At 44.1% G+C, this 12,748-nt stretch overlaps 1 protein-coding gene across 3 annotated transcripts in view; it reads right to left on the minus strand.

Annotated features, from left to right (window-relative positions):
- CD82 (CD82 molecule) overlaps positions 1-12,748 on the minus strand; it is a 120,656-nt gene that overhangs the window by 24,679 nt on the left and 83,229 nt on the right. The window lies entirely within an intron of this gene.

Raw genomic sequence — 12,748 nt, forward strand, 5'->3', positions numbered from 1 at the left:
ACCCTGAATGTAAAACTGACCACACACACACCTTCCAATCTGATCAGATGATCCTCTACGATTTCCTTTTAGATTAATTGACAGCGATGAGAGCTGACCTAAAACAACCAATTCTTTTTTTTTTATTCAACCCGGGTCAGTTCTACAGTACAAAACGATCCCCTACAAGTCCCACATCAGACACTTTTTCATGTTTTATTTTTAAAAAAATTGTCTTGGCTCTGGTACTGTCCACAGCAGTAATTCATTTCTACCACTAGATGGCCTCGGTTTTCTGAGCACATCATGTGAGTGCATGATGTTATAAACCCACCCCTGAGGAGGCATTGCCTTTGTGCCTGGAATTTCTATGTGATGATACAGAGAGCTGACATAATAGAATTTTTTTTTTTTATATTTATTTTATATATATATATTTATTATATATATATATATATATATACACATACATACATACATATACACATACACATATACACACACACACATATATATACACACATACACACACACACTCTCTCAAAAGTGTGTACACCCCTCACATTTTTGTAAATATTTTATTCTATCTTTTCATGTGACAACACTGAAGAAATGACACTTGTCTACAATGTAAAGTAGTGAGTGTACAGCTTGTATAACAGTGTAAATTTGCTGTCCCCTCAAAATAACTCAACACACAGCCATTAAAGTGGTGTTCCCATCTGGTCCAGTATGATGTGCTGATTACATGGTCCCGGTCCTCCTGACCAGCCCCCAGGAAGACTATGGCCTGGGGTGCGGATCTACCTGACTTTAATGCCTCTGGGCTGGCTAGCTCAAGGCAGGGAAACTAAAGGAAGGATTCTGAGGTGGATGGGTGCCGTCTCCGGTTCGGGAGAGACCCAGAGTACTTCGAGCATTCCAGGGGAGGACTCTTTAGAAGAACACCACGTACGGGTTGGTTTTCTTAACAAGAGCCTGGAAGGGCTGAAGTAACAGAGAATCCGGACTTCTGGATATCGCCAAGCAGGCTGAAAGATCCAGGTATCCTACAAGTGTTCTCAAGCTTCATTTCCCTACATGTTCTACAACAACGTCTGTGACTAAGACTTTGTTCCTGAGGAAGCACCTTGTTGGCTGCTAGACCTTGTGAGAGAGGGACTGTCCAACCTGCGTGATCATCCAGCTGTGAATGGCTATTCTCTGGATGCAGTCAAAGTAAACAAGTTCTTTAACGTTTTTTGAACTTTGACATTAAGAGTACCTGAACTTTCCTTTCCAACCCTCTGATCCCAAGTTGAAAGACTGTTCAATTGTCTGAGTTTGCAAATAAAATCCATTCAAGTGGATCTATTGTCAGTCTTAAGTTAATGGGCCATCTACCACGGGACATCCCCTAGATGCGTCACAAGGAGAACGGAAGGTAAACGGTAAGCCCAAAAACAAGCATCTCCCCATTCTGCCTAGAGACAGTGTCACTGATCATAGCTCCCTGTGATCGGGAGCAGAGATCAGCAATGTGTCACACACAGCCACGCCCCCCCCCACAGTTAGAAACACTCCCCAGGGCTCACTTAACCCCTACACTGCCACCTAGTGATTAACCTCTTCACTACCAGTGTCATTTGCGCAGGAATCAGTGCATTTGTATAGCACTGATTGCTGTATAAATGACAATGGTCCCAAAAATGTGTCAAAAATGTCTGATGTGTCCGCCATAATGTCGCAGTCACAATAAAAAAAAAAAAAATGTAGAAGAATATGCATCGGCCTAAACTGAGGAAATTTTTTTTTTATATATATTTTTGGGGAATATTTATTATAGCGTACACTTACATTCCCAGGGTCCAGCGATGCAGGGGATCGAAGCCCCGCTCGTCTCCCCCTCCGTTTGGCAGTACCAGCATTGTAACTGTGGGCACCCACTGCGCATGCACAAGCGGCACCACGATTGGCTGAGCAGTCATCTGAGACCTGTGACGTGTCCCAGATGATTGGCAAAAGGGAGGGGGCACAGCGGAGCCCTTCCTGTGCCAAGGGGGAAGTGACGTCAAGAGCCCAGGCACTGAAGGAGGAAGACTACGAGGGACCCCCTAGCAACAGCCATTTAGAGGCGAGTAAAAAAAGTTATTTTTTTATTTACTTTTTTAGGCACACGAATGAATTTTTTTTTTTGGGTGGAACGCCACTTTAATGTCTAAACCGCTGATCACTCAGCAAGTAAAAGGTTTATTTGACATTAGTTCAGCTTTACTACACCATCATCCTTCTTCCTATCAGACTTTTTCACTTTAATAATGACCCAACTACAGTAAACAGATACTAGATGTCTTTGTACATCGTCACTGCCTCGTCCTCCACCTTCCTGAACCAGCCGCTTATTCCGCTCAACAATATCCGCCTTTCTTTCCCTTTCTTTTACTGTCAACACATGTCACACAGACCATCATCTGTTAGAGGAAATCACTGCATAGTTCATAGAGATCCGTCACACACCAGACCAACCCGTCCTACAAGATCAGAGAGGAACAAAGGGGGGGGGGGGGGGGGGGCAGGGGAACTCTGAAGTCAGCACAATGTAACTTAAAGCAGATCTGTCACAAAGCTAGGGCACTGCATACAGAGAAACAATATAACAGATGTGAATACTGCGTGTCAGCACATCCACAGACAACGACAGCTGAACTGAGGAGTTACACAATTTATTTTAGACATTATGACATCATTACTGGGTCTCTGTGCTTCTCTATGCAATGCAGATCATGGCTGCTGGGAGGAGCTGGCAGGGTGCTCTGCATAGCTTCCTGAAACCATCCCAGCACCCGGCCCAAGTACTCCTCTCAAGAGTCCCCTGTCCTGATGCAAGCAGTGACCTGTCTCTTTTGGGAGGAGCTATGCAGATATTAATAAGCAAGCAGTGGTTAGCTCTTGGGAGGAGTTATGCAAATATGCAAGCAGTGGGCTGGCTCTTGGGAGTAGCTACACGGATATTAATATGTGGGCTGGCTCTTGGGAGGAGTTTTGTAAATATTAATATGCAAGCAGTGGGCTGGCTCTTGGGAGGATTCATGTAAATATTAATATGCAAGCAGTGTGTTGGCTCTTGGGAGGAGTTATGCAAATATTAATATGCAAGCAGTGGGCTGGCTCTTGGGAGTAGCTACGCGGATATTAATATGTGGGCTGGCTCTTGGGAGGAATTTTGAAAATATTAATATGCAAGCAGTGGGCTGGCTCTTGGGAGGATTCATGTAAATATTAATATGCAAGCAGTGTGGGCTCTTGGGAGGAGTTATGCAAATATTAATATGCAAGCAGTGGGCCGGCTCTTGGGAGACGTTATGCAAATAATATGCAAGCAGTGGGTTAGCTCTTGGGAGGAGTTATGCAAATATTAATATGCAAGCAGTGGGTTGGTTCTTGGGAGGAGTTATATACAAATATAAAATGTAAGCAGTGGGTCGAGTCTTAAGAGTTATGCAAATATCAAAAAGTCTTAGGTGGATGGCTGTCAGTCTGGAGGAGTGGGCGGTTCTTAGGCAAGCTGCATTTACATAGGTAACACCCACACATGATGCTGAGCCTCCATGATTGGAAGGATTGAAAGAACTGAACTCCAAGTAACAAAAAGTGCAGGCTAGGGAGGAAAGAGATGGATGATGCTGGACGTCTTCTAGCTATGACATGAGACAGGCTCTAATTGACTTGCTGCTGCTTGTTGAAGCTCACAGTGTGCAGTGAAATCCGAGGAAGGAATTTCAGTCCAGAAGAGGAGCCGATACAACTGTGCAAGGCTGAAGGGGGCGCTGGAGGGCAGAGTTACACGCAGACAATCACACACAGGAAATATGATGCGTCTGCTCCAAGTTGCAAAACATGGGGTTGCTCAATACCATAGACAGCAATGTGCCAAGTAAAGGTCCTTATATGAGCCAATGAGTGTCTGTCTCTTACTAATCCCGTTCATTAAACATCTTGAAGAAGCCGAGCGCCAGGCAGATATAAAAAAGACAACAATTCATGCAGCTCTGTAATCATTAAATGTATTTTTTTTAAACTGTAAATGTATTTTTTTTTTTTTTAAACTGTAAATTTATTTTTATTTTTTTTAAACTGTAAGTATCTGAATGTGACCTGTTATCTGCCTCTTGTAGTCTCTGTACAGCTGGGTTGGAGTGTGAGAGGGAGAAGCAGCACAAGCAGCTAATGTGTTGACAGGAAGCATGCTGATAGGAAGAGAGAGCAGAGTGACAGATGGAGAAACAGCACAGTGATGAGCTGCTTCTCCTTTCACTGTCCAATCCCAGGCAGAATGATGCTGGTCAGCAGATTGAGGGCATCTTGTGGCAGAAGGGAAGTACAGGGGGGGGGGGAAGTACAGGGAGGGGGGAAGTACCAAAAGTAATTACTGTAACCAAATCTGTTTTTAGCTTTATCTTTCTTTTTTTTAGCTGTAGAGAAAATCAAGTTTTTTTTTAGTTGTAGAAAGTGCTGCAGGCCGTCTCTGCACATATCATAGTTACATAGTGAGTCAGGCTGTAAACATAAGACTGTGTCCCAAGGCCAAAGACAAAAGGGGACGCCCAATACAAGTCTATGGGGCTGTAATGTGCAGGCCAAGGACAAGGGAAACTTGTATACTTACCTCCATGCAATAACTTCAACCACAACTGTGGAGGGGGAGTGCGGGTTATGTTAGGTCAAGTTTAAAAAGGGCAGAAGGGTTATGCACACTTTTTATTTTTTTAAAGCACACTAGTCTTTTAACCACTTGCTGCCCAAATTCTGACATGTCTCTCATACATGTAAAAATCTGATTTTTTTTTTGCTAGGAAAAGCAATTATATATATATAATTTTTTTTAATTTTTTTTTACATAAATAGATATCAAACATGTCACATATAAATAATATATGCAGTTTTTAAGTATTTTTACATGTAAGAGAGACATGTCAGAATTTGTAATGTATGTATAATATATTACAAATTTTGCCATGTCTCTCATTCAAAAAAAATATTATTTTTGCTAGGGCAATTGTATTATATATATATATATATATATATATATATATATACACACACACACACACACACACACACACACATATACACACACACAATTACAATTGCCCTAGCAAAAATAATATTTTTTTGAATGAGAGACATGGCAAAATTTGTAATATATTATACATACATTACAAATTCTGACATGTCTCTCTTACATGTAAAAATACTTAAAAACTGCATATATTATTTATATGTGACATGTTTGATATCTATTTATGTGAAAAAAAAAAAAAAAAAATATATATATATATATATATATATATATATATATATATATATATATATATATATATATATATATATATATATATATATATATATAGTAAGATATTTGCGCAGCCATTTCTAAAACACAAATTTTCAGGAAAAATTATACTTTTAGTGCACATAAACACAATATAATACTACATTTGTTTTGGTAAAATATAAAAAAAAAAAAAAAAAAAAAAAAAGAAAGAGGATGATGAATCAAGTAGATACCAAACATGTCACACAATAAAATTGCACACACCCATGGAATGGTGACAAACCACTAACATCTCTATAGCGGTCGCTTTAAAAGCCTTTACACGTTACCAGTTTAGAATTACACAGGAGGTCTGGTACTGGAATTACCGCCCCTGCTCTGACGGTCACGGTGATACTTCATGTGTGGTGTAATCACTGTTTACATATGTGAGACCTACGTATGTGTTTACATTTGCATGAAAACAGAGGGGCACTTTAATAAAATTTATTTATTTTTAAACTGTGTCTGTATAATTTTTTTATCAACTTTAATCACCATTACAAGGGATGAACAACATCCTTTGTGATAACATGGGCCATACGCTTTACGGTACGTCTTAAGGGACTCCATTTATTTCATGTACTTGTATAGCGTTTTCAATTTACGCTGTGCTTTACAGGAGAGATCTGGGGTCTCTTCTGCCCTCCAAAGCAGCCAATCAAACTTAGATTGGTTTGTTCAGCTTTTTTTTTTAAAGCCGATGGCGTGCAGAACACACTAAAAAACGTCACCCCGTGACAAAAAAAATGTGCACGACATACAGAAGTGACACAAAGACGTGCAACGGGTGTACATAAGCCCTTTAAAATCAGAAGGCCTTGCCCTGAGTCCCCCGGGGTATTAGGCTCCTGGGACAAGGGTACTTGCACTGGTGCATCTGGCCGGAACCAGACGGACCCCTTTCTCTGGAGTGTCTGCTGAAACAGACCCACCCGAGTACTCGGTGGGACCCCCCCGAAGGGAGACCCCATGAGAGAAGATGAACTAAGTTCACCCCCTCCCAAGACTTTCGGGGCAGGCCCGAGGACCTACACCCTACTCGTCACGAAAAAAAAACTGTCTGGAGCTAGAGCTACCCCAATCTAGGCCAGGGACCCGACCCTCTGGATCAGACCTGATGCAGCCCCCATCCTCACCAGGAGCACCCTTCTGGATGGCTCAGACTCGAACATTCACCGGCCCCCAGTATCTGTCGTGCAGCACGGCGTGAACTCTACCGAAACAGTCCTTCCAGGTGCAAAAGCACATCCTCAGTGCCCGTTCACACAGGGGCGACACGACTTGCGGCGCGACTCACAGGCGCGACCTGCACGCGACTTCAGCAGCGACTTGCAAAACGACTTCTGTATAGAAGTCAACGCAAGTCGCCTGAAGTCGCCCCAAAAATAGTACAGGAACCTTTTTTTAAGTCGGAGCGACTTGAGTCGCTCCTATTAGAACGGTTCCATAGTACAGAACGGAGCGCGACTTGTCAGGCGACTAAGTCGCCTGACAAGTTGCGGTAGTGTGACCGGGCACTTAAGTGCACTTGTTTGTGTGTTCACACGCACTTTTTTTATACACTAACGGGTTTAAAAAAATAAAAAAGCTACTTTACTAACCGGTAAACAAAAGGCCGAAACCAGAAGTAACAAAATCCTTGCCGCTTCCACTTTCATGTACCATAGGAGCCGATTGGGGAACATAAAGTTCCTCCTTCCTCTCTATGGTCAGCCAGCATGATCGCGGGCATCGGCCCTGGGACCCCCAGTGCTGCTGTTTAGCTGTTCCGTTCACTTTTACTAGAAGGGAATCTCCGGATCTAAAGAATGATATCTGGATGAGGATTGTAGCTACAGCCATCATCCAGGTATCACCCCGGCTTCCTGAGGACACACCTATGCGTACATCGGTTGGGAAGTAGTTATAGTGGTTGTAATTCCTGACAATGAACTGCCCCCTTTTGGTATTACCTTTGTATAACTCCTCCCAAGAGCCGGCCTACCTCTTGCATTTTAATATTTGTATAACTCCTCCCAAGAGCGAGCCCACCGCTTGCATTTTAATATTTGTATAACTCCTCCCAAGAGCCAGCCCACTGCTTACACATTAATATCTGCACAACTCCTCCCAAGAGTCATTCTACTGCTTGCATATTAAAAAGTGGTATTGCCACCAAAAAAAATATATATTTTTTTTTAAATTCTTAAAAATAAAAAATAATTGTAAAATTAATTTACAATTGTAATTTTTTTTACTCACCTCTAAATGCCTGTTGCTAGGGGGTCCCTCTTAGTCTGCCTTCTTCATTGCCCGGGCTGGCGACATCACTTCCCCTTTGCGCCGCACAGTCATCTAGGACCTGTCACGTGTCCCAGATGACTGTGCGGCATATCACAGCGCCCTGCGCCACTCTCGCATGTGCAGTGGGTGCCCGGCTGTGAAGCCACAACCGGGTGCCCACAGCAAGAATGACGGCGCTGTGAGCGGGGGGGGGGGGGGAGGCTTCGTTCCCCTGCATCGCTGGACCCTGGGACAGGCAAGTGTCCGATTATTAAAAGTCAGCAGCTGCAGTATTTGTAGCTGACGACTTTAATTTTTTATTTTTTTTTTAGGGGGCACCCCACTTTAATATTGCCATAACTCCTCCCAGGAGCCAACCCACTGCTTGCATATCCATATTTGCATAACTCCTCCCAGGAGCCAGCCCACTGCTTGCATATCCATATTTGCATAACTCCTCCCAAGAGCCAGCCCACTGCTTGCATCAGGACAGGGGACTCAAGAGGAATACTGAGGCAAGGTGCTGTAATGTTTTCAGGAAGCTATGCACAGCACCCTGCCAGCCCTCCCCACCAGCCATGATCTACCTGCATTGCATAGAGAAGCACAGAGACCAAGTGATGATATCATAAGGTTTAAAATACGCTATGTAATGAAAATGGAAAGGTTTTACTTTTGCATGTTGAACCAGGGAAGGCAAAATACAAGCAAATTAAAGTTTAATGCACAGGGGGAAGATGATGTCCTTTCCTAAGGTCTTTATACGAGGAAGGTCGCTGCTCTCCATAGAAGCTGTGGATTGGCATTGCACACTGTCATTACTGTTCTATGAATAAGCCCGCACAGTACGGATGACACAGCACTGGAGATTAAAGGGTTCTTCTGAAGAACACAGCCTACTCTTTGCATGTCATGGTTGCCTATACCTGTTGCAGCCTGCCCTATCCCGGGGAGCCTGTGATGACGCAAGTAGCCTGAAGGGGGAGGAATAATGGGGAGGCCGGGGCCGTCTGTGCTTGGCACCCTCTAGTACAGGCCAAGCCTGCAGCTCCTGTGTCTTCAAGATACATATTGTGTGCAGGCTGACGTGAATTCCCAGCTTCCACTGAACCCACATGGCCGGCATCTGGGATCTGGCGTTCCCTTCCTGGAGGTCTATAGATGATCTCGGTGAGGTGGACATGTGGGCAGCTGCTGACCGCACGTTACCATAAAAACTGCCACTGGGCCGCAATTTCCGCTCTGAGAGTCAGATGGCAGAATGTTTTTTGTGGTCGCTGTCCCTGTTTATACAGATATGCAAAATCTTTACAGTAATAAGAGTGCAGGGAATTGACCAGACAGAACCGAAATGTAAAGAGAAGATTTAGCAGAATATAGGCAAATGATGGGGATGGGAACCGCGACAGCTTTTTGACACATTTCCTATAAAAAGATTTCTGGTAAATATTAAAGTGGAAGGAAAGTAAAACTTTTTTTTAGGGCTCATTTAGATGTGCAAAAATAAATTTGAGGGCCCATTAACACACCTACTGCAAAAAGAAGTGTCTACAGCGTGTTTTTGGTGTATTTTTGATGCGTTTGTGTCACGGTAAAAAAAAAAAGCTTGCCAGACTGTTCATTTTTAATTGTATGGATTTTTGTATCATCATTTTAGCTAGTAACACTTTATAAACCCATCTCAAATGCTTGCTAGATGCACCCATTGTTGGTTTTTTTAGAGCTTAATTTAGACATGCAGTTGGGGGGGCGCAAAACCCTGCTTTTGCGATGCTTGACGATACCCTCATGGACATAAAAGTGGACGGTGAAATGGCCACATACGAAAAAGGTGCACGAAGGTACGTTGGCCAACCTCTCAAAGAGGAAAGGGCTCTCCGAAACCCCCAGGGTCAAGGTACTCTAGTTAACCTGAAGGAAAAACAATCCCACTCCACACCTGAAGCTGGTCCACCAAATGCTTGGTGAGGGCTCTCCTAAAGAGAGGTCCCCACTCACAACTCAGGAGAGGAAAAAGACACGAAAGCCACAAATCCTCCCCTGAAGCTGGTCCATGAAGTGCTTGGTGAGGGCTCTCATGAAGAGAAGTCCTGACTGAGGAGCGGTAAAAGACATGAAGGCCACAGATCCTCTCCTGAGACTGGTCTATCAAGTGATCGGGGAGGGCTCTCCTAAGGAGAGAGGTCCCCACTGCTGACTGAGGAGAAGAAAAAGACATGAAGGCCACAGATCCTCCCCTGAAGCTGGTCTATCAAGTACTCCATGAGGGCCCTCATAAAGAGAGGCCCTCGACTGAGGAAAAAGACATGATGGCCACAGATCCTCCCTGAGACTGGTCCATTAACTGCTTGGTGAAGACTCTCCTGGAGAGACATCTTGACAGAGGAGAGGAAAGACGGGAAGGCCATAGATCCTCCCCTGAAGCTGGTCCATCAAGTGCTTAGTGAGAGCTCTCCAGAGGAGAGGTCCAGGCTGAGAGGAAAAAGACATGAAGGCCACAGATCCTCCCTTGAAATTGATGAAGTGCTTGGCGGGGTTCCCCTGAGGAGATCCTGACTGAAAAGAGGGGGGAAAAAAAAAAAAGTCATAGGCCAGATCCTCCCGTGAAACTGGTCCATCAGGTGCTCAGTGAGGGCTCTCCTAAAGGGAGGTCCTGACTGAGAGGAAAAAAAAAAAGACATGAAGGCCACGGATCCTCCACCAACATCAGGGCAGGCTCTGAAAAACCTGCAGCTCTGTGAAGTAAAAAATTAAAATGAAAAACCATGCATTCCATGCAAGAGCTCATACCAATAAATAAATAAAAAAAGCACCATATGCAACGCACTAGGTCAGCCTTCCAGCCAGTATAAAAAAAAGTTGATCGGGGCTCACCAAAAGGCCTTAGCAAGTAAAGCAATAAGTGACACGACCTAATGCCGGTGAACATTCTATGAGGTGCACCACACCACAGTGTTTTTTCGGCACCCCCAAGCAGCACATCACTAGGAGCTCCTCAGGCCACCCAGCCCCTGGCCAGAAAAATGCAGCCCCATTCCTACCAGAAGTCATTAGTACTTAGGCTGGGTTCACACTGCTGCGGTGACAAGAATCGGATGTGATTCGCACCGCACTGCAGTGCAAATCACATCCGATCTCTGTGCGATGCGAGTTCAGCCATACAGATAGTATGGCTGAATTCGCATCGCATCCGGCCCAAACTCGCACAGGACCCTTTTTTTGGTCCGCAGCAGAATCGGATCGCATGGTTGTTCACACCATGCGATCTGATTCCTGTCCGAGTTTGCAGATCGCACTGCGATATGCGAACTGATCTGGGGGTGTCATTAACGTTTCACTGACACTCCCAGCAGTTCGCATAGGGCAGTGTGAACTGCCGCCGGGAGGCATGCGATGCGGGAACCCGCAGTGGATTCGCAGCAATGTGAACCCAGCCTTAACGAGACTCCTTTCTACATCTGAGGACAAGCCTAGCAAACCAGGCCAGACTCAAACCAGGATGAGAGGATCCATTCCCCAAGTCCCCACCAACCACATTAGGAAATATTACTCTTGATCTCAGCCAAAAGGCAAACAGCTGTATTCTAATCATAGACAATCATAGTTGCCAAAATGTAGTTGTGTTCAGCCAGTTTTCCAAGCCATGACCAGACATCTCTGACCACTGTAAAACAACACAGTTAGGTCAAGGCCCGCCCCACCTTGTGATTGGATGGTGAACATTGAGGTGGTCAGTTCTGTGTTCTCCTCTATTAGTCGGGTTCAGCTTTGCTGAAATGGCAGATCTGAACCAATGTAGATTAAAGGATAACTCCAATTTCATGGAAAAAATATAGCCATATATAATATATATAATACAATTGCTACACAAGCCATGAATGCATTTAAAAAAGAGAAGTATGGGATTTATTTTTTATTTTTAGAATCATACATACCCCGGGTGGATGCAGCTCTAAGACTGAGAACAGAGTGATCAAACATCGCTGATCACTCAGTTCTCAGAGATCCCTGAGCAGAAAGCTGGTGGCAGTCACCTTTGTCTCCTCTGCCCCCCTCCTCCCCCTCACTGGAGCGCTGGGCTGTGGAGGGGGCGGGAGTGGCCGGCTCAGGCTCTCAGCGAGGTCGAGCCAGGTGCAGGTCCATCCTTCTTGGTGGATCCTGACAATACATTCACAATCTTTCCCCAGCCTGGACCGGTTCTGTGATGTGAGCTGACAGCGTGTGTCAGACCGCTGTCTGCTTAACCACTACAATACAGTGCACTTTCACCCCCTTCCTTCCCAGCCCAATTTTCAGCTTTCATCGCTCTAGCGCTTTCAATAACAATTGCGCGGTCATGCTACACTGTACCCAAATGAAATGTTTATCATTTTGTTCGCATAAATAGAGCTTTATTTTAGTGTTATTTATTCACGACTCCGTTTTTTATTTTTTGCGATATAAGCGCAAAAAAAGCGGAAATTTGGAAAAAAAAACAATATTTTCTTTTTTCTATTTGAAAAGAAATCCAATAAAATCTAATTTTGTCATAAATTTAAGCCAAAATGTATTCTGCTACATGTTTTTGGTAAAAAAAATTCCGTTAAGTGTATAATAATTGGTTTGTGTGATCACGGACATATGTACGCAAATGATCATGTACAGATGTGTGCAGGTGATCACGTACATATGTGTGCAGATAATCATTGGGACATGTGATTTTAGTGGGACATATGTGGGGGACATGTTTTTATTATTAGGGACATGTGTTTTTATTATTTGGGGACATGTATGTTTTGGGGACATGTGTGTCTTGGGGACATATGTGGGGGACATGTTTTTATTATTGGGGACATGTATGTTTTGAGGACGTGTGTTTTGGGGACATATGTGGGGACTGTGTTTGTACTGTGTGGTGTGTTGTGTGTTGACACTAGACTGATAATCAGTGAGTAAAAAGCTGTAAAAAGCAGCTCATACTCACTGATCATCAGCCGGCTGCAGCGTTCTGCTCTCCTCTCCTCAGCGATGACTTCCGTGTGAGGAGAGGAGAGCCGATTGCCTAGCAACCGGCTGTTTGTTTACATCACATGACGGCCTTGATTGGACACGGCCGTCATGTGATCAGGAGGGCCAATCACAGAGCCCTCCTGCCGATCTGAGATGTGCCGT

The sequence above is a fragment of the Lithobates pipiens genome, unplaced genomic scaffold (assembly GCF_037356315.1).
Source record: "Lithobates pipiens isolate NorthernLeopardFrog02 unplaced genomic scaffold, aLitPip1_a1.2 Scaffold_24, whole genome shotgun sequence".
Classification (NCBI taxonomy): Eukaryota; Metazoa; Chordata; class Amphibia; order Anura; family Ranidae; genus Lithobates; species Lithobates pipiens.